The sequence below is a fragment of the Gopherus flavomarginatus genome, chromosome 8 (genome assembly GCF_025201925.1).
Source record: "Gopherus flavomarginatus isolate rGopFla2 chromosome 8, rGopFla2.mat.asm, whole genome shotgun sequence".
Classification (NCBI taxonomy): Eukaryota; Metazoa; Chordata; order Testudines; family Testudinidae; genus Gopherus; species Gopherus flavomarginatus.
In genome coordinates, this window is record NC_066624.1 from 68,528,409 (window position 1) to 68,549,400 (window position 20,992).

The following is a 20,992-nucleotide window of genomic DNA, read 5'->3' on the forward strand; positions in this document are numbered from 1 at the left end:
GTTGTTTAACAGGGCGATTAATCGTGTGATTAATTGTGATTAATTTTTTTAGTTGTGCGATTAATCGCTTGGCAGCCCTAATTCTAACTAACATTATTTATAGCTATATTTCTACAGGAGGAGTCACCGTAAATATCCTTGGTTCTTGTCCAAAAATGCCAGAGGTGTACTGCACCTTATCAAGACATAGAGTAGGATAGCAGCAAAGAATCCTGTGGCACCTTATAGACTAACAGACGTTTTGGAGCATGAGCTTTCGTGGGTGAATACCCACTTCCTCAGATGCATGCATCTGAGGAAGTGGGTATTCACCACGAAAGCTCATGCTCCAAAATGTCTGTTAGTCTATAAGGTGCCACAGGATTCTTTGCTGCTTTTACAGATCCAGACTAACACGGCTACCCTCTGATAGAGTAGGATAGGTATTAATAGCCGACACTTCCAACCTTTTGTAAGCAATGCTGATACCCTGTGGTCCAATACTGCTCCCGTTACTGTCAGTGACAAAACTCACATTGACTTCAGGAGGAGTAGGAGCCAGCTCCCAAAGACATCAAAGTTTGCTTAAGCCTGGTGAAAAATGAAGATCAAATTCTGCTCTCATATGTTCACAGGCATCTGCCAGTGACTTCACTGGGAGTTGGGATTTGTGTACCTGAGAACAAAGCTTAACGCTGGACCTTTAATATTTTGAAGGATTTGCTTGCCTGTATCTATAATTCACCCCTACCTAAAACCAATCCCTTTTCCATAATACCTCTGTAAAGTTATGACTTTTTAAAAAAATTACGATCATGGAATAATCACAAAGCTAGAATGGGGAGATCTCTTTGAAATCCAGATTTGTTTTTTAAACAGCTTGAGAAAACAATGTATGTGTGGGAATTCCAAGGGCTGGATTCACCATGCTGTCCTCTAAGGAATGTTTGTATATTTTGATCACTGACATTAGATCATGGATGGTTCTCAGAAAAGCACCCTGGGGTCTGATTTGCAGTATCTCAGCCCTGTGATCCGTGGGATTATGTATAGGTGTCAGGTATGGTTACGATGAAAGAGACAAAGAAAGAACTTACAAAATACAATTTCATTTCTGTATGTGCTGAAGTGGCAGGATTTTGGCACACCATCAATGTATTACACATTAGCATGTAAATAACCAGTACAGAGAACATCATACGTGATATGACACAAACAACAGCACAACCAAAGCTCTCCGAATATCAGCTCAAACTCCACGAGCCATTAATATTCAGGTCTGAAAAAGATCATGGCAGCTCCAATAACATCACAGGGAAATGCACTGCTCTTATGAAACCTGCATCTCACTGCATACAGCTTGCAATTGCAAAATGAAGAGGGAGCATGTTGATTTTTTTAAGGGCTTGGACATTTTACTGAGCTTTTTCTATGCCAGTAAAAAAACAGTCCCATGGCTTCCTTTATAGTGTGTCTTCCCAAGATTCATTTGCCTTTAATGCTACCAGGTAGAATGTTGCTCCACTTACGTACCACTGCTTATGTCTGGAATTTCATGATGTAAAAAGCCTGGTGATATGACATCACCAAGCTGAAAAAGCTGTGTCAGTGGCTCAGCTTCCTTCCCTTTCTCTTCTAACAGGCCTATTTCAGTGCTCCTGGATTCAGTGTTTACGCTGTGCATGGATATTGTGTTTCTGCTAGAAATAAGGGGCATGAAAGCAGTTTTCTGTCCAGTGATTTTGCCAGCCATTTTAGCAGACATGCACATCCTATATAAGCATGGGATGGTAATTAAAGAAACAGGATAAACGCCAACAAAATGCTCTTTCCACACTGTTGCAGCTTTCTGTCAAACATGGATTCCCGATGCACTCGAAGGATCCATTATTAATCAGATACAGTTAATTGTACATTACTCACATCCCACCACACAGCACATATTTCACAGCCCCGATGCTGGCAATTAGAAAGCAATACAGGTTTGAACGGATCAGGCTTCTGACAGCACATGTAGCTTTTTCTTGCGTGATAGTTTGTTATAAAATGATTCCCACTCAACAAGCAAAGAGAGTGCACAGTCTGTACAGCACCTGGGGATCCTTTGGGTTGAGAGGTGCTACATACACACACGGGATCACCATTGTTCTGAATCAGGGGTGTTTAGCACCATGGGTAGCAGTTATTCAATTGACTGGGTTGGCTCTGTTACCTCTTTCACTTTCAGTGGTGTAACGTTGCTCCGGACAGCAAGGCACAGACGATGACAACGGGGAGTGGGGGTGGGGGGAGGAGTGCTGATTAATCAAAACAACAAGGGGTACCATCAGACACACGGGCACCATGATGAGAGACAGGCAAACCAGAATCAGACAACGACAAGCTGACCTGCGGATCTGTCGCCCAGTCCTGGAAACCCCCAATCCACCACCACCATGCAACAACTGTCTTCCTTCAGTGAAACGCCAAAAGGAACATCAGCACCACGTTAATGAGGATGAGGAAGAGCAGGATGACAAAGACCACTACACGCTGGGTCTCTGGGTTCATGTTGCAGCGGAAGAACGTGTGAAGCGCACTCCATTTATGCCTAGTTCGGTCTGGCCCCTTTGCCATGGCCAGTGATGGCCCGCTCAGCCCTCAGACAAAAACAGTTCTTTAGCTGGTTACTGCACAGTTCCTGGGGTGGGGGAAGGAGCAAGAAGGGAGGGAAGAAGGGAGTTACACACAATAGAGCTCTTCTGCAGCTGTCAGAAGAAGTCTAACGCACTCGGTATAGCCATTATTGGCACTTAACGAGATACAGCACATGTGCCAGAACCCCCCTTCCTTCCATCAAGCAATCCGGCTTATCTCTTTCGAACTCGGCATAGCAACGGGTTTCCACTTCTTCTTCAGCAAAGCAACCGCCTCCATTACGTTAGCAGAAAGAAGACATTTAATTCCTTATTGCAGGAAGCCTGCGCGTGCTGGTGCACAGTGATCCCAGCTGCGATACTGGCTTTCCAAAGAGCCACTCAGCTATTTGCTAAGATCGGTATCCAGGATACATGCAGGCCCTAGCAACAAGGAGAGCAGGAAGGAAAACGTGGGGGGTGAGGGTTCTTGTAAGGAGGGTTAGGAGTGGATTAGGCGGCTGCTTTTTTTAAATCCTTACTCCCGAGCTAAGAGCATGCCACAGTCAGAGAGGAGGCTAATGGAGCTCCCTCACAAGGGGCCTATGTAACTAATGTCCACACAGTGTGACAGCACAGAGGTAGGGCACATCTAGGGCTGCAAGGATGCTTCAGTTAAATCCAAGTTCTAAAAGCACAGGTGTGGATTAGAGGAAGGATGGACTTGGGGTTACGGCACGAGCCTGGGACTCAGAGTTCAATTTCCACCACAGCCTTTCTGTGTGGCAGGCAAGCCACTTAACCTTTCTGTGCCTCAGTCCCCCATCTCTAAAATGGAAATAATAATACTTCCTGTGTCTGTCTTTTCTATTTAGACACCAAGTTCTTCAGGGCAGGGGCTGTCTCTTACTCAGTTTATGTACAAATTTGAAATATTTCAAATTTAGAAATTAAAAAAAATTAGGAAAATATGTAGTGATTTCCCCCTAAATCCCCGTGATGCTCCACAGTTGTATTTCTTCTTCTTCTTTACATTACAACAGTGGCTGGAGGCCCTAATCAAGATCAGGACCCACACTGCAGTAACAACAAAGCAGAGGAGGGTTGTGAGTCGGAGGAGGAGAACAGGATGCTGATAAATGCTCAATTTCCTTTGATTATTGTCATATATATAACACACAAACCACCTTTTTTTCAGCTGTTGGCAAGATTTACAATCAGGACATCACCTCACTGAAGATACCAACATTGACTGTCATTTCTTCTTGAGGATTTATATTGCTTAACTTTTTCTTTCTGAGAGTTGCCATCTGTTTTGTTGTTGTTGTTTTTTAAATTGTGCTACTTTTGGGAAAGAGCGGGTGTTGGGTGGGAACTGATGACCAGAGAAATAATTTCCTCTCTGTTGTTATATTTGGTAGCGTGTAAAATATCTGTCCTTTGCAGATATTGTTATAAAAAACAAATCTGTAACAACTGCAGCTCACTGGTATCTGCACGTGAAGAGAACTGTGAATCATCGCTGACACCTAAACGGAGAGCAAGACATACAACACCTAGGTGGAGAGGGCTTAAGACTCCAATGCATATTTAGTACATGGCATATAATGCTCCATTTTGTCTTTGAGCCCCATTAGCAGTTTTGGCTGGGCCTCAGCAGCTTTGCCATTCACTGCCTCATGTACCAGGGGCTGTGTATCCATATCACATTTGAAAATCTATTTGAGATTGTCAGATTGATGCTATTGATCTCCACAATGTTTTTTTCTAAGGCATTTCAGCATGAGGATCTGCTGGTATGATGCCTTATTGAAAAAGAATAGGTTATTTACTTGTAACTGGAGGTTCTTCGAGATGTGATGTCCCTATATGAATTCCAAATGTGGGTGGCAGGCAGGTCAGGCACTGGAATGATTTGTAGCAATGTCCATTGATCCACACGTGCATCGTGCATTGTCCTCATGTCTGCAGCTGAGACTATAAGAGGCCGTGTGGATTGATGTTACTCCAGTATCCCTCCCACCGACAAGCAGTGTAGTCTGCAGCAGAGGGGATAGAGGACAGTTATCGGAATCCAAAAAGGGATGACACATCTTGAAGACGCTCCAGTTACAGGTAAGTAAAAACTCTTTTTTTTTTCAAGTGATGGTCCCTGTTATGGATTCCAGACCTGGGTGAGTAGTGAGCAGTGTGGAAGCAGGTGTGAGAACTTGTGAGGAATTATTGTCTATAGCACAGTGTGGCTCATGGCTGCATCTACGGCTGCCACCCAGGCAAGGAAGTAGTGAGAGCAGTGAGGTGTGGATGGAGTGCCACGTGGCTGCACAGCAAATGTCCTGCCATAGCACTTCTGCAAGGCAGGCTGACATGGGTATATATGCTTGCGTGGAGTTTGCTGTGACTCTAGGAGGTGGAAACACATTGGTGAGTATGTTGCATTCGTGAATGCAGCAGGAGATCCATGTGGAAATGCACTGCGAGGAGAGGGCTTGTCCCTTGCATCAGGCTGCAATGGCAACAAAGAGCCCAGGTGATACAGAAAAGGCACGGGTGCAGTGGATGTAGAAGGCCAGTGCATGCTGGACATGGAGGGAGTGTAACACGCTTTCTCTATGGGAGGTGTGGGGTTTGGGATAGACGACTGGGAGGTAAATGCACGGATTGAGGTGGAATTCTAATATCACCTTAGGTATGAATTTTGGGTTCAGGCACAAGTAAACCTTGTCCTTGTGGAAGATGGTGTAAGCAGGGGTCGGGCATCATGGCCACCAGTTCACTAATGCATCTCGCCGATGTGATGGCCACCAAGAAGAGCATCTTCATGGAGACATGGAAGAGAGAGCATGTTGTGAGGGGTTCGAAGGGCGGCTTTGTGAGGGAAACGAGAATAAGATTAAAGTCCCAGGAAGGTGTGGGGTTGAGTATCAGTGGGAACATATTCAGCAGACCCTTGCAGAAGCCAATTGTGGTTGGGGGTGTGAAGACAGAGATGCTATCCACCAGGGAGAGGAAGGCACTGAGTGCTGCCAGGTGGACCTGTCTGGAGTTGTGGGTGAGGTCTGATGTTTTGAGGTGGAGAAGGTAGTCCAGTACGATAGAAAAGGCTATGGAGTCCAGCAGATAATGGTGGCAGTGAGCCCTGGAGATGAATTGTTTCCATTTTGCTTGATAGAAGGCCCTGGTAGATGACTTCCTGTTTTGCATGAGGATATTGAGCAATGAGGTGGAGCACGCCTTGTTTCTGTGCAAGCTCCATCCAAATACCAAGCTGTGAAGTGGAGTGAGCTTGGGTTGGGGTATCAGAGCTGGCCCTACACCTGTGTGAGGAGCATCAGGTGTGTGCAGAGAAGGAGCAGGGTGTGAGAGAGGCAGAGGTGGTCTGTGAGCCAATACTGGTCAGGCCAAAAGGGGACTAACAGTATAAACATCATTCAGTCCTGGCAAATCTTGTGCAAGACTTGTGGGATGTGCGGAATGACATAGCATAGGTTGCCAGTCCAGGGGAGGAGAAGGTCATTGCCCCATGAATTCTCCCTCATGCACCCCTTGGAGCAATAAAAGGGGAGTTTGTGGTTCTTGCTGGTCATGAAGGGGTCCCATCGTGGGGTGCCTCACCTGTGGAAGACAGATTGGAGTGTGAGATTGTGCAGTTCCCACTTGTGGTCCATGTAGAAAGACCTGCTGAACATGTCTGCAAGGGACTTGTGGAAGCCTGAGAGGTATGTGGCCTGGAATGTGACATGGTGTTAGATGCACCAGTTCCACAGGTAGATGGCCTCTGCCCAGAGAGAGCAGGACTTGGCGCTGCCTTAATTGTTGACATAGACTACCATTGCCATTTTGTCAAATAGCAGTTGAATGTGATGGGATTGTATAAGGGGGAGGAACCCCCGGCAGGGAAAGCAGATGGCTCTTAACTACAGGATGATGATGGGCATCCTGGCTTCTCTTGGTGTCCAGACGCCCTGGGCTGTGAGACCATTCAGGTGGGGACCCCAATCGGTGAGAGAGGCACCTATGGTGAGACTGGCATGCGGAGTGGGAAGTGTAAAGGGAGTACTGACCATGACCTTAGAAGGGTTGATCCACCTGTGAGGGAGTCCAAAACAATCTTGGGGGAGCAGGGCGGTTTTGTCCAAATGATCTGTCTGTGGTCCATAGGTGGACAGGAGCTACAGCTGAAGGCAACACATATGGAGGTGGGCATGGGTCATCACTGAGGTACATGCCGCCATCTGGCTGAAGATGGAGACACATTGGCAGACAGAGGTGTGGGGGTTGCGGCGCAAACCCATGATTATAGAAGTGAAGGTGGCAAAGCAGTCTACTGGGAGAAAAGCTCAGGCCATGACAGATTCCAGGTGTACACCAATAAAGGTGATCAGATGGGTAGGGACGAGGACCGACTTTGTCTCTTTGATACAAATGCCGAGAGTGTTGAGAGATTGTGAAAGACCAGGATGGCCAATAAGAGGTGTTGGCAGGAAGGCACAATGAGGAGCTGGGTGTCCAGATACGGAAATACAGAGTGGCCGAGACGTCGCATTTGTACTGTGACAATAGTGAAGACTATTTTATGAAGACACAGGGAGCCACCGCAATACCGAAGGGGAGGACATGGAACTGGTAATGGAAGTGTCTGACTGTGAAACGGTGAAATTTCTGGTGGGCTGGGTGAATGTTGATGTGAAAACAGGCCTCTTTCATGTCGAGAGCCACAAACCAGAGACCCTGGGAGAGAGAAGAGATAATCATGGAGAGTGTCACCATCCAGAACTTGAATTTCCTGATGAATCTGTTGAGTACCCAAAGGTCCAGAATAAGGTGGTGTCTGCCTCCCTGTTTTGGAATGAGGAAATATGAAGAATAAAACTGTCTCTCCAGTAAGGAAGTAACATGCTCTATGGCGCCCTTGAGGAGGAGTGCATGCACTTCCTACTGGAGGAGGTCTCGATGGGAGGGATCTCCATGGTAAGTGTAGGGTGGACAATGAGGGGTGGAATAAGAGGAATTCTATGGAGTACTCCTGATGGATGATCTCTAATACCCAACGGTCCATGGTGATCTTTCCCCAATTGTGGGTGATCAGGGCAAGACAGCCCCCAAAGATGAAGGGGAAGGATGGGAGAAGGTTTACAGTTCTTGACACATGAGTGAAATCTGCTGCTTGGACTGGTGTTGCAGGAGAGTTGATGAGGTGGAGGTGGTGGAGGCAGAGTAGTATGGTCATTGAGGTCGCTGGCAACAGCAAGGTTTCTCCTACTGGTGTGGATAGTAGGGCGGGTAGGGAATGTGGGGATGGGGCAGAAGGACTTCCTCTTCTACCGTTGCCTCGAGGCGGAGGTGTAAATGCCAAGAGATCACAGAGTAGCATAAGAAGCTTGGGGCAAAAGAATACATCTTTTCACTTAAAAGTTTGTTGGTGTCAAAACAGAGGTCCCAAAGAGTGATTTGTATCTCCTCAGGTAATCCAGAGAATTGGAGCCAGGAATCCTGTCGGAGTACGATGCCAGTTGCTAAAGAGCGGGAGGCTGTGTCGGCAGCATCCACAGCTGCCTGAAGGGCCACCCTGGCCACCAGCTTCCCTTCATCTATCAGCACCGGGAACTGCTGCTGCTTTTCCTTTGGCAGAAAATCTTTAAACTCCAAGAATTTGGAGTAGGTGTGAAAATTGTAATTTGCCATCAGGGCTTGGTGGTTGGCGATATGAAATTGGAGCCTGGCGCAAGTGTTTACTTTCCTGACCAAGAAATGAGAAGGAGAGCTCCGGCTCCAAGAAGCCCTTGGACTTGGAGGATGGTTCCAGCAGTGGCGGAGCAGTTGGTCCAAGGTGGGTGGAAGGTGCGTGGAGAGCTCCCTTTTATGAACACCCAGCCAGCCAGTTAGCTGTAAAATCCCTCTTGGTGTCTGTTTTCTGCTTGCATTACTTGTAAAGAGTTAACAAGCCCACAGGGAAAAGAATAGGAGTGGGCACCTGACCAAAATAACTTTTAAAATTGGGAAAGGAACTTTCCCTTTGTCTGTTCTCTGGGCTGCAGGGACACGGAGCAGCAATGCTATAAGCAGGAATGCTGTGTAAGGTTTGAACCAGGTATGAAAAAGTATCTTCCATACTTCCATGGACAGGGAAAAGACGGTTACTCACCTTTGTAACTGTTGTTCTTCGAGATGTGTTGCTCACATCCATTCCAGTTAGGTGTGCGCGCTGCGCGTGCACGTTCGTCGGAAACTTTTTACCCTAGCAACTCCAGTGGGCCGGCAGGTCGCCCCCTAGAGTGGCGCCGCCATGGCACCTGATATATACCCCTGCCGGCCCACCCGCTCCTCAGTTCCTTCTTGCCGGCTACTCCGACAGTGGGGAAGGAGGGCGGGTGTGGAATGGATGTGAGCAACACATCTCGAAGAACAACAGTTACAAAGGTGAGTAACCGTCTTTTCTTCTTCGAGTGATTGCTCACATCCATTCCAGTTAGGTGAATCCCAAGCCATACCTAGGCGGTGGGGTCGGAGTGAGAAGTAGCGGCACGGAGCACTGCAGATCCGAAGGCCGCGTCCTCTCTGGACTGCTGGACCAGGGCGTAGTGGGAAGAAAAGGTGTGGACCGATGACCAGGTCGCTGCCAGACAGATTTCCTGGATGGGCACACGGGCAAGGAAAGCCAGCGACGACGCCTGCGCCCTGGTAGAGTGCGCAGTCACACGGCCCGTAGGAACGTGGGCCAGCTCATAGCAGGTCCTGATACAGGATGTTACCCACGAGGATAACCTCTGCGAGGAAATGGGAAGCCCCTTAATGCGGTCCGCTACTGCCACGAAAAGCTGGGGGGATTTGCGGAACGGTTTGGTCCTCTCCACATAGAACGCGAGAGCCCTACGGACATCAAGCGAGTGGAGTTGTTGCTCCCTGCGTGAAGAATGAGGTTTCGGGAAAAAAACCAGGAGGAATATCTCTTGGTTGACGTGGAAGGCTGAGACCACCTTGGGGAGAAAGGCAGGGTGCGGCCTCAGCTGCACCTTATCTTTATGGAAGACTGTATACGGGGGATCTACCGTGAGAGCCCGGAGTTCCGACACCCATCTAGCTGAGGTAATAGCTACTAAGAAGGCAGTCTCCCAAGAAAGATAGAGTAGGGAGCAAGTAGCTAACGGCTCGAAGGGAGGCCCCATGAGCCGAGACAACACCAGGTTAAGATCCCAGGTAGGGGCAGGAGGTCGGACGTTAGGACATAGACGTTCCAGCCCCTTAAGGAATCTAGTCACCGTCGGGTGAGAGAAAACGGAGCGGCCATCCCCACCCGGGTGAAAGGTGGAGATAGCCGCCAGGTGGACCCGCAGGGACGATATCGCCAGGCCCTGTTGTTTGAGGGACCAAATATAGTCCAAAATATTGGCCACCGAAATTTCCATCGGGAGGAGACCTTTCTCCACGCACCAACAGGAGAAACGCTTCCACTTGGCCGAGTATGTCGCTCTAGTGGAAGGCTTCCTGCTGCCCAAGAGTACCTCCCGTACCGGGGTGGAGCAGCGCAACTCAGAACTGGTCAGCCACGCAGGAGCCACGCTGCTAGGTGCAGCGACTGGAGGTCCGGGTGACAGAGAGTTCCGTGGTCCTGGGTGATCAGGTCCGGGTGAAGGGGCAGGGGAACTGGGTCGGCTATGGCCAGGTCCAGCAACATGGGGTACCAATGCTGCCTGGGCCACGCCGGGGCTACCATGATCACGCGGGCCCTGTCCCTGCGCACCTTCAGAAGGACCCTGTGGACCAGTGGGAATGGGGGGAACGCGTAGAACAAGTGGGTCGTCCACGGAATAAGGAAGGCGTCCGGTATAGACCCGGGTTCCCGGCCCTGAAAGGAGCAGAACGCCTGGCATTTCCTGTTCCCCCTGGACGCGAAGAGGTCCACGCGGGGACAACCCCACCTCTGGAAGATCGAGAGGGCGACGTCCAGGCGAAGGGACCACTCGTGCGAGAGGAAGGATCTGCTCAGGCGGTCCGCCAGCGTGTTCCGTACTCCGGGGAGGAAGGAAGCCGTGAGGTGAATGGAGTGGGCTATACAAAAGTCCCAGAGACGCATCGCCTCGTGACATAGGGGAGAGGATCTGGTGCCGCCCTGCTTGTTGATATAGTACATGGTCGTCGTGTTGTCGGTAAATACCGCGACACAACGACCCCGAAGCTGGTGACAGAACGTTTGACAAGCAAGGCGGACCGCTCTCAACTGCCGCATGTTGATGTGTAGCTTCACCTCCTGTAGGGACCACCGGCCCTGTGTTCTCAGGGTTCCCAGGTGGGCCCCCCAGCCGAGATCTGAGGCATCCGTCATTAGGGACACCGAGGGTTGGGGCGGGTGGAATGGGAGCCCCGCACACACTACGGACTGGTCTAGCCACCAGCTGAGAGAATCCAACACCCCCTGGGGGATTGTGATCAGCATGTCTAGTGGATGCCTTGCCGGCCAGTAATGTGCGATGAGCCACGACTGGAGGGGCCTCATGTGGAGCCGTGCGTACCCGGTCACGAATGTGCAGGCTGCCATATGGCCTAACAGGGTTAGACATGTCCGTATCGATGTCAAGGGGGCTGCCAGCAAGCGCTGAACGATCGCCGACAACGCCTGGAACCTTGGCAACGGCAAAAGGGCCCTGGCCACGGTGGAGTCCAGGACGGCCCCAATGAACTCCACCCTCTGCGAGGGGAGCAGGGTGGACTTGTCCACGTTGATCATGAGGCCCAAGGTAGCAAACAGGCCGGTGATCCTGTGGACGTGGCTGCAGACCTGCAGCTCCGACATGCCCCGAATTAACCAATCGTCGAGGTAAGGGAACACGTGAATGCGACTGCGCCGAAGATGTGCCACAACGACGGCCATGCATTTTGTGAATACCCTCGGAGCCGTAGAAAGGCCAAATGGGAGGACTGCAAATTGGTAGTGAAGGCGGCCCACCACGAATCGAAGGAAACGTCTGTGGTGTGGCCATATGGCAATATGAAAATAAGCGTCCTGCATGTCGAGGGTGGCATACCAGTCTCCAGGATCCAGGGATGGGATAATGGTCCCCAGGGATACCATGCGGAACTTCAACTTCACTAGGTATTTGTTGAGCTCTCGCAGGTCGAGGATAGGCCTGAGGCCTCCCTTGGCCTTGGGGATCAGAAAGTAGCGGGAATAAAACCCCTTGCCTTTCTCGTTTTCCGGAACCGCCTCTATAGCTCCTTTGCTGAGGAGCGTCTGTACCTCCTGGCGAAGGAATTGCTCGTGAGAGGGGTCCCTGAAGAGGGACGAGGAAGGGGGGCGGAAGGGAGGAAATGATACAAACTGCAGACGGTATCCCATCTGCACCGTGCGTAAGACCCAGCAGTCAGATGTTATCCGGGACCACGCCTGGAGAAAAAACAAAAGGCGGTTGGAAAACGGGGGGGGAAGGATCCATGTAGGATACTGGTATCACGCCCTCTAGCGCACCTTCAAAATGAAGGTTTGGGTCCAGGTGGGGCTTTAGAGGAGCTTTGGTTTTGCCCCCCTTGATTGCCCGACGGCCTGCGCCTGCCATTTCTGCCGCGGCGCCTATTAAGGTCCTGCCGCTGGCGGAACTGGGGGTATGGCCAACGCTGCTGCTGCTGCTGCGGCCGGAAGGGTCTGCGTTGCGTCCCAGGCGTGTGCATCCCAAGGGAGCGCATAATGACCCGATTGTCCTTAAGACTTTTCAGTCTGGGGTCTGTCTTCTCCGAGAACAGGCCCTGGCCTTCGAATGGGAGGTCCTGGATGGTGTATTGGAGCTCCGGTGGAAGGCCAGAAACCTGAAGCCAGGAGATGCGGCGCATCGCCACCCCCGAGGCGAGGGTACGGGCAGCCGAGTCTGCAGCATCCAAGGAGGCCTGCAACGAGGTTCGTGCAACCTTCTTGCCCTCGTCAAGAATTGCCGCAAATTCTTGACATGCCTCTTGTGGCAGCAGCTCTTTGAACTTGTCCGCTGCCACCCAAGAGTTAAATGCGTAGCGGCTAAGAAGGGCTTGTTGATTGGAAACCCTGAGCTGAAGGGCCCCAGCCGAATAAACCTTGCGGCCGAGGAGGTCCATAAGCCTGGCCTCCTTGGATTTGGGGGCTGGGGCTTCCTGTCCGTGACGCTCCCTCTCGTTCACCGACTGTACCACCAGGGAACATGGTGTCGGGTGAATATGGAGGTACTCATAGCCCTTGGAGGGGGCCATGTACTTCCTTTCGACGCCCCTTGCAGTAGGGGGGATGGAGGCCGATGATTGCCAGATTGTATTGGCGTTGGCCTGGATCGTCCTAATGAAGGGTAGGGCGACCCTGGTGGGAGCATCGGAGGAGAGGATGCTGACGACGGGGTCCTCGATCTCAGAGACCTCCTCAGCTTGCAGGCTCAGATTCTGTGCTACGCGCCTGAGGAGGTCCTGATGTGCCCTGAGATCTAGCGGAGGAGGGCTATTAGAGGAAGTGCCAGCCACCGCCTCATCAGGAGAAGAGGATGAGGAGACCCCTGGCAAGAAAGTGTCCAGCGGGGGGTCCGCCTCAGCCCTCGCCTCTGGCTCAGGAGGGAGACCAGGGTCCTGTTGCTTCGAACCGTCCTCCCCGTCCGGGGAGGGAGGGGGGCGAGACAACGACGCCTCCGGCGCCCTGTGCTCTGCCGTTGCAGGCCTAGGAGGAAGCTGTTGGGGGCCCTGGGCTTGATGGTACACCCAGGGTGTCCAGAACCCCCACTGCTGCGGACCCTGGTCCTGTTGCGGAGGGTCTTGGAAAAGAGCCACTTGTCTGTCAGTGCCCAGGGTGTATACGCTGTCCGCCTGCGATGACACCGACGGCTGTCTGGAAGGCCATGGAGGGGCCGACCGCGGCTGGTAAGAGTCTCCGCGTTCCGGCACCGAAGATGTTCTCGGTGCCGGGGACCGGTACCGGGAGTCATACCGGTGCCGGGATCGGGACCGGGTTCTGTCTTGGACTCGGTGCCGGGATCGGGACCGGTACCGGCCGCTGCCTCGGTGCCGGGATCGGGATCGGGACCTGCCACCGACGCGGTGTCGGGAGGTCGACCGGGACCGGGACCTGCCACCAGCTCGGTGTTGGGAGGTCGACCGGTGCGCTGATCGACGGCGGGACTGGCTCCTAGAGTCCCGGTGCCGGTATTGGCGGCTGGAACCAGACCGTGACCGTCTGGAGGCCGATCGGTGCCGCGAGTATGACCGGTACCGCCGAGGGGAGCGGTGCCGGGACTGCGAGCGGCGGCGGGATCTCGAGCGACCATGGTGTCGGGACCTCGACCGCGAGCGTGAGTCCCGAGACGGCGCCGTCATCATGGGTTTGCCCCTGGACGCCACCCGCACCGGAGGGACCGGGGGTGGAGGCTGAGTTGACTCAGTCAGGGCAATGAGGTCCCGTGCCGAGGCGAAGGTCTCTGGAGTCGATGGGACCAATAGCTCAACCCCAGATCTTATGGGGGAGCTCGGCGGGACCGGACTCGACGGACCCACTGGGCCCGGAGTCGACGGTGCCGGTAGCGCCGCGGCAGATGTCGATGCCGGGTGCTCCACTCGAGTCTGCCTGGATGGAGTTGCAGACTTCGAGGGTCTTGCTTCTGCACCCGGTGCCGGGGAAGGTCGGTGCCAGGGAGTCTTTCCGGTGCCGGCGCGATCCGGTGCCGGTGTCGAGATGACGGCCTGCGAAGCTGCCGGGTCGAGTGCTGCTTCCATGAGGAGAGTCCTAAGTCTCTGGTCTCTCTCCTTCTTTGTTCTAGGCTTAAAAGCCTTGCAAATGCGGCACTTGTCCGACCTGTGCGATTCCCCCAGGCACTTTAGACACGCGTCGTGAGGGTCGCTGGTCGGCATCGGCTTCTTACAGGCCGCACATTGCTTAAAGCCCGGCGAACCAGGCATGAGCCCGGTGCCGGGTGCCGGAAAGGGCTATGGCCCAAACCGGCTAATGACTATCTACAATATTATTTACACTATTAACTATACAACTAACTACACTTAACTACTAACTATTAACCGTAGAACAAGGAGAGCTAGGGACGTGGAGGACAGCTATGCCGCGCTCCACAGTTCCAACGACCGACACGGCGGTAAGAAGGAACTGAGGAGCGGGTGGGCCGGCAGGGGTATATATCGGGTGCCATGGCGGCGCCACTCTAGGGGGCGACCTGCCGGCCCACTGGAGTTGCTAGGGTAAAAAGTTTCCGACGAACGTGCACGCACGGGGCGCACACCTAACTGGAATGGATGTGAGCAATCACTTGAAGAAGAATGTTTAGTTAGACACAACCATGTTTATTCTTTATTTTGTCTTGTGGATCTCCTCTGTGCTAACCCCTGATGCTTTTGTTTGCTTGTAACCTTTAAGCTGAACCCCCAAAAAAGCTAGTTTGGGTGCTTAATTTTTGGAATTGCTCTTTTAAAATCTAGCAGAAGCCTAAATTCCAGATGTATTTTTTCCTTTTTGTTTTTAATAAAATTTACCTGTTTTAAGAACAGGATTGGATTTTTAGTGTCCTAAGAGGTTTGTGCATGTTGTTTGATTAGCTGGTAGCACAGATAGTTTCCTTTTTTTTTTTTCTTTCTCAGCTCTTCCCCAGAGGGGGATGAAAGGGCTTGCGGGTACCCCACAGGGAGGAATTCCCAAGTGTTCCTTCCTGGGTCCAAGGGTTGGGTTTTTTTGGCATTTGGATGGTGGCAGCATTTACCAAGCCAAAGTCAGAGAAAAGCTGTAACCTTGGGAGTTTAAAACAAGCCTGGAGTGGCAAGTATTAATTTTTAGAATCCTTGAGGGCCTCCACCTCCTGTACTCAAAGTTACAGCATGGGGATTCGGTCTTGACAGTAGAAGTTTGAGGATGAGGAAAGTAAATACACTTTGACATTTTTTCTCTTTGGATACTCCCATGAAATTTCCTGAAAAAATGAAATATCTGGAGGGCAACAGGATGCAAGCGCAAAAGAAGAAATTTTTTAACACAAAGTTACATGGAAGAAAAATATATTTTGCATACAATTCTCATCACAGCAGAGCTTAGAAGACATCCTCACCCAAAGATCATATCTGTCATGACTCTTACTTTATGTTACAACTCCTATTGCATCAAGCTGGAACACATAAGAGTCAGGTATAATGTATTTAATGTTTGTATGGCTTAAAGTTCAAATAAAGTCACACAGCCACCTTGCTGACCTTACAGTGGATAATCTGACTGTGAAGGCATGAATGGCACAGATACAGCAATCTGGTTGTGATACATCCTTTGTTTCTACTACCTTGGCAGGTTATCCAAACCATCCAACATTTCTTGATCAGGAGAATTTGTACCTGGAAATCATTTCCATAGCAACTCAAACTGTTTCTCTGCTGCAAACAGCTAAAATACAATTGCTCAGTTATTAGCTATAATTTGGTGCACTTTTCATTACAGAAGTAAGATCTGGTTCTTTCTCATCACTGACCATGCATATGTGATTATTGTAGGTGTTGTCACTGTCAGAGGATATTAGCCTGCAATTTGGTATACTCTGAAATGTTATTCTTCTAATGTTCACCAAAACAGCACATTTTAAGTGAATAGTGCAGAATATTTATGAAAATTAATTTTTAATTGCAATAATTCACATCAGATAGTGTATCTGATCCACCAAATCAGGGAACAGAAACATGCCAAGTGATTAATGTGTCCACTCAAAACAGCTCAAATTGTGAATACTGAACAATCCCAATAACCTGTTCACAAACAAGTTACAAACCAAGATGTATTTGCAGAAGATATTCAGTGACTAAAATTTCAAACAACAAATCTGTTACTGGGTAACGTGTGAACAGAAAGTGAAAAAAAAAAAGTAATCAATCTTTCCTAATTATTCCTCCAGCTCTTAATTGTTTCTCTGTACACTTAGTGTCATGTCAGTCATTAAAGATTTGGCTCATTGTTCCTTTTTGCAAGGCCTGTTAGTCAGATGTTGTAGGGGACTTTGGAAGACTTTGTCACGGCCTAGTTAGGGCTTTGCGCTTTCTCAAGGATAGGTTATTTGTGGACACAGTATGCTAGTAGATGCTGCTTTTAACCGGTTAGAACTGACCTGTGTGGGAAGCTCCGGTGTTTATGAGGAACTGCAGAAAGCCCCTGGCCATAGGCCAAAGGGGGGCGGCCATTGCTGATGGAAAGCCCCAAATTGCATATTTACGTGCTGCTTTGCATGGGATTAGCATGATGCTATAATTGCTAGGGGCTATTGGTTGCGCAGTTGGACTTCGCACCAGGCCGAGCTTCTTCGTGCGCTGGGTTCCCCATCCAGTGACAGCGATGCTTGGAGTCCCCATTGCGGGTGTGTCACTTAACCTTCATTAAAGCCAATTAATTCACCTGGTGTGTGGGCCTCGTCCTTGCAGAGCATCCAGGCACGCAACATTTGGCGCAGCGAGCAGGGTGCTCTGAGGGATGATGCCGTTTTGGCCGAAGGTAGGGGATGTAGGGAAGCTGTCGCTGTCCCTACAGCACATACCCGGGTGACCCCAGATGGAACGCTGGGGGCCGGTTGCGCGAGGTATGGCAGGGTGGACTGCCCCTGCCGAGTGGCCGGAATTTCGGCAGGTGGCCGGTGTCACACCCACACAGCTGGCGGAGGCGCTGCAGCGGTTGCGGGTGGACCGACGCCCCAGGGCGGAGCGGCGGAGTATAGGGGAGCTCAGGTGGCTCCTCCTGACCGCCCTCCGGGCCCAGGATGAGGAGGTGCTCCGCTTGCAGCGGGCCCTGGAGGAAAAAACGCAAGAGTGCATGGCCCAGGCGGAGGTCCGCGCCGTGGCACAGGCGGTTGTCACCTCCCAGGCCGAGCGTGCCCAGGAGCTGACGAGGCGTTGTGAGGTGTTAGTGACCAGGGTGGCCAATCGGCGGCGGCTCAAGCACGGGTGGCAGCCGGTGACCACGGCCCAGGTGCATGCCGTGACGGCCGCCCCCTTTTGGGACCCCGAAGCCTGGGATGGGACCATGGGGGGCTCATCCTCCTCCTCGAAAGAGGAGGAGGATGAGCGGAAGCCTGCAGTGGCGCACGCCCGTCCTGTATGGGAGCTCAAAGCCTACAGCACCCAGTATTCCCACCAGGTTTCCCATCCAAGTACTAACCAGGCCTGACCCTGCTTAGCTTCCAAGATCAGACAAGATCGGGCATGTTCAGGGTGGTATGGCCGTAGACAGCCATTAATGCAACATCTTTTTGTCTCCCCAAAGTGCACGCTATGGGAGCTGTAATGGAAACTTGCTTTACTGGTGTTAGTGCTACCCCAATAACGCTGCAGGCACACACCAATCAGAGAACAAGCTCGAAACGCATGACGTATCAGGATCTATACATGTTGGGCACTGTGAAAGCTGCACGTGATGCCAGCATGTATTCTTTTCGCCTAGCTAATGTTACCCCTGCTGATACTTGTGTGTATTTTAGAAATGCCACACATGCTAGGGCGGATCTTACGAATGTGGAGTTGAGTTGCCAGAAAACGGTTGATATCCCTTTTGCTTATGCGCATTGCAACTGCCTGCCGGGTGGTTTTTGTTGTGTGGTAGGGTTGCATATACCTATGTCCCCGCAAATAGTTTTGGGGGACCATAGGCCGCGTAACGCCCCTGATGGTCCAGCACCCCCCGATAAGCCAGGTCCGCCATCGACGGAGCACCATTCCCTTGGATTCCACCTGTAAGGCTCAAGTGGCCCTCTACTCGGAGGGGAAGGAGGCAGCTCTGATGTTTTCCCTGGTGGGCATCCCAGGCATGGTCCTGTATAATTACCATGCAGTCGCTCACCTTGCCTGCACTGTTGCCAAATCCCTTAATTTAACCTCTACGGTTCTTGCTTTGCTTACGCAGGAACTGGGTGAAGTGCGTCAGGGCATGTTGCAAAATTGCTTAGCTGTTGATTATTTATTATTGCGGCACGGTCACTCGTGCAAAGATTTTGCCGCTATGTGTTGTTTTAATGTTACAGATGCCGGAGCCGATATAGAGGCAGATTTGAAGGACCTGCGTCACCTAGCAGAGGACATTGGCCAGCAGAATGGGGACTCCTGGCTTTGGTCCTGGCTCACATCCCTTCGTGGTTGGGCAGCGCACCTTGCCCAGGCCTGTGTACTGGCCTTATTGGCTTATTAAGCTTGTATGCGGGTTGTGGTTTGTGTAGCTTATGCTGTATGTGTAATCGCTTGTGTGGCTGTCGGCGCCCTATTTTGACCCATGCAGATTCCACCTGGTCCCTTGCACCTCCGAGCGCAACTGAGAGCTGGTCTTATCGCTCCGCAGTTCCCCCTGCCCCTGCGCATTCCACTGCGTCCCTTGAACATCCATGGGCACTTGAGAAAGCGAGGGGAGGAATGTAGGGGATCCCGGAAGACTTTGTCATGGCCTAGTTAGGGCTTTGCGCTTTCTCAAGGATAGGTTATTTGTGGACACAGTATGCTAGTAGATGCTGCTTTTAACTGGTTAGAACTGACCTGTGTGGGAAGCCCCGGTGTTTATGAGGAACTGCAGAAAGCCCCTGGCCATAGGCCAAGGGGAGCGGCCATTGCTGATGGAAAGTCCCAAATTGCATATGTACGTGCTGCTTTGCATGGGATTAGCATGATGCTATAATTGCTAGGGGCCACTGGTTGCACAGTTGGACTTCGCACCAGGCCGAGCTTCTTCGCGCGCTGGGTTCCCCATCCAGTGACAGCACGCTTGGAGTCGCAGTTGCGGGTGTGTCACTTAACCTTCATTAAAGCCAATTAATTCACCTGGTGTGTAGGCCTCGTCCTTGCAGAGCATCCAGGCACGCAACAGATGTAATGAAGAAACAAAACCACTTGCTTTCCAAATGAAAGAGAGAATTTCAGTATTGTCTTAGCTGCATTGGGACATAAAAAGCAGCTGTATATGAATATGAAAATTTAATAACTGCAATAAATAGCACAGGTGCTTCTGCAGAAAAGAAGATTAAATAACTTTATGACTGGTCTTCTCAGTTAATTCTACTGAACCATGAAGGCAAAAAGCATGGGTTGCAAATTGCAAATTCAATGAATAAAACAGTGCAGTAAGAACAAATATTGGCGTCAATGCCTTTGCTTCTACTCAGGACAGAAGTTAGAAGGAAAAAAAGTGGGGTAGTACTGTACATGATGCTGAACCACGAGTCTTTCCTCTATACCTCTTAGCACAAACATTTCAATCGAGAAAGACAAACATGAAATTTGTGAGCCAGATCCTTAGATCAGTGCTTAATTTGTGCCGGGGATTGCCAGGGCTGAGCCCCAGGTACCTCTAGGCTTGCCACATCAGGTTTTTTGGGTGCATAAGAGCTTCAAGCCGCAATGTTCCACCTCCACTCACATGTCACTCAGCTGTCAGAGGAACGTTCCTGGAGCATTGCATGCCTGCTTGCACAATACTTGATTCCTGCCATCCTGGCACCTCTTGCTTGAGCCTCTGAACCTCTTGCATTACAAATTAAGCACACCCTTAGAAGGTGTAATTTGGATTAACTCTGCTGAAGTGAATGAAGCCAAGGCAATTTACATCAATTGAGAATGTGGTCCAGCATGTAAATAACATGCAGGACCGGCTCTGGCTTTTTTGCGCACAAACACACAAAACCTGCACAGCGGCTGGAGCGGCAAAGCACACACACACACAAAAACCCTGTGGGGTGGCCGGAGTGGCAAAGCAGAAAAAAATAAAAGGGCTTCCTATACGAAAGTGTAAATAGAAAGATTTAGGATCTGAACCAAATCCCACTGACTTTTCGTTTACTTGATTTGGGGTTAGTTTGGGCCCCTTTATACTTTAGGTACTACAAATAACTTGTGCGCTACAAATCATCAAAAGAAACAGGCTTACTGTGTAATTTATTAACACCTAATTAAAAATTAATTAATAAAAATAACTATATTAAAAGAATATTAAGTTAGCAAGGCCAAGCGTCAAAGTAAAGAAATGCTACAATTAAGGGTTTGTCTACACAAACAATCATGGCAAGCTGGAGTGTGAATTTACCTCACAATAGCCTGCTGCTCCTGTCTAACTGTCTGTGTGGACCCTGCTGACGGGCATTAAAAGTTTATTAACGTGCTTTGATCTTGTCCTGTTTCTAAAAACAGGGACTTATAATAGAAAGTGTCAGGCAACCTTGATCATAGGCAGTGCTACCTACAGCATCTGTAATAAAGATAAAATGGTTCCTTATTACATGGATGTCGATCATTGCTTAAAGCTAGATAGTGGAGCAAAGTGCAACAGTGAGATTTTGCATGTGTGCTCAATTAGCTCTCAGGAATCAATGTAACTAGTAATTAGTAATTAGCAGTAACTAGTAATTCACGATTGAGCCAGGGCCTAAAAGTGTCAGAATGGAAAAAGTCCAGCTGTTTAAATT

At 50.4% G+C, this 20,992-nt stretch overlaps 1 protein-coding gene and 1 pseudogene across 1 annotated transcript in view; both read right to left on the reverse strand.

Moving 5' to 3' along the window:
- LOC127056308 (uncharacterized) overlaps positions 1–20,992 on the reverse strand; it is a 279,257-nt gene that overhangs the window by 48,321 nt on the left and 209,944 nt on the right.
- On the reverse strand, positions 17,664–17,782 carry LOC127057336 (uncharacterized; annotated as a pseudogene).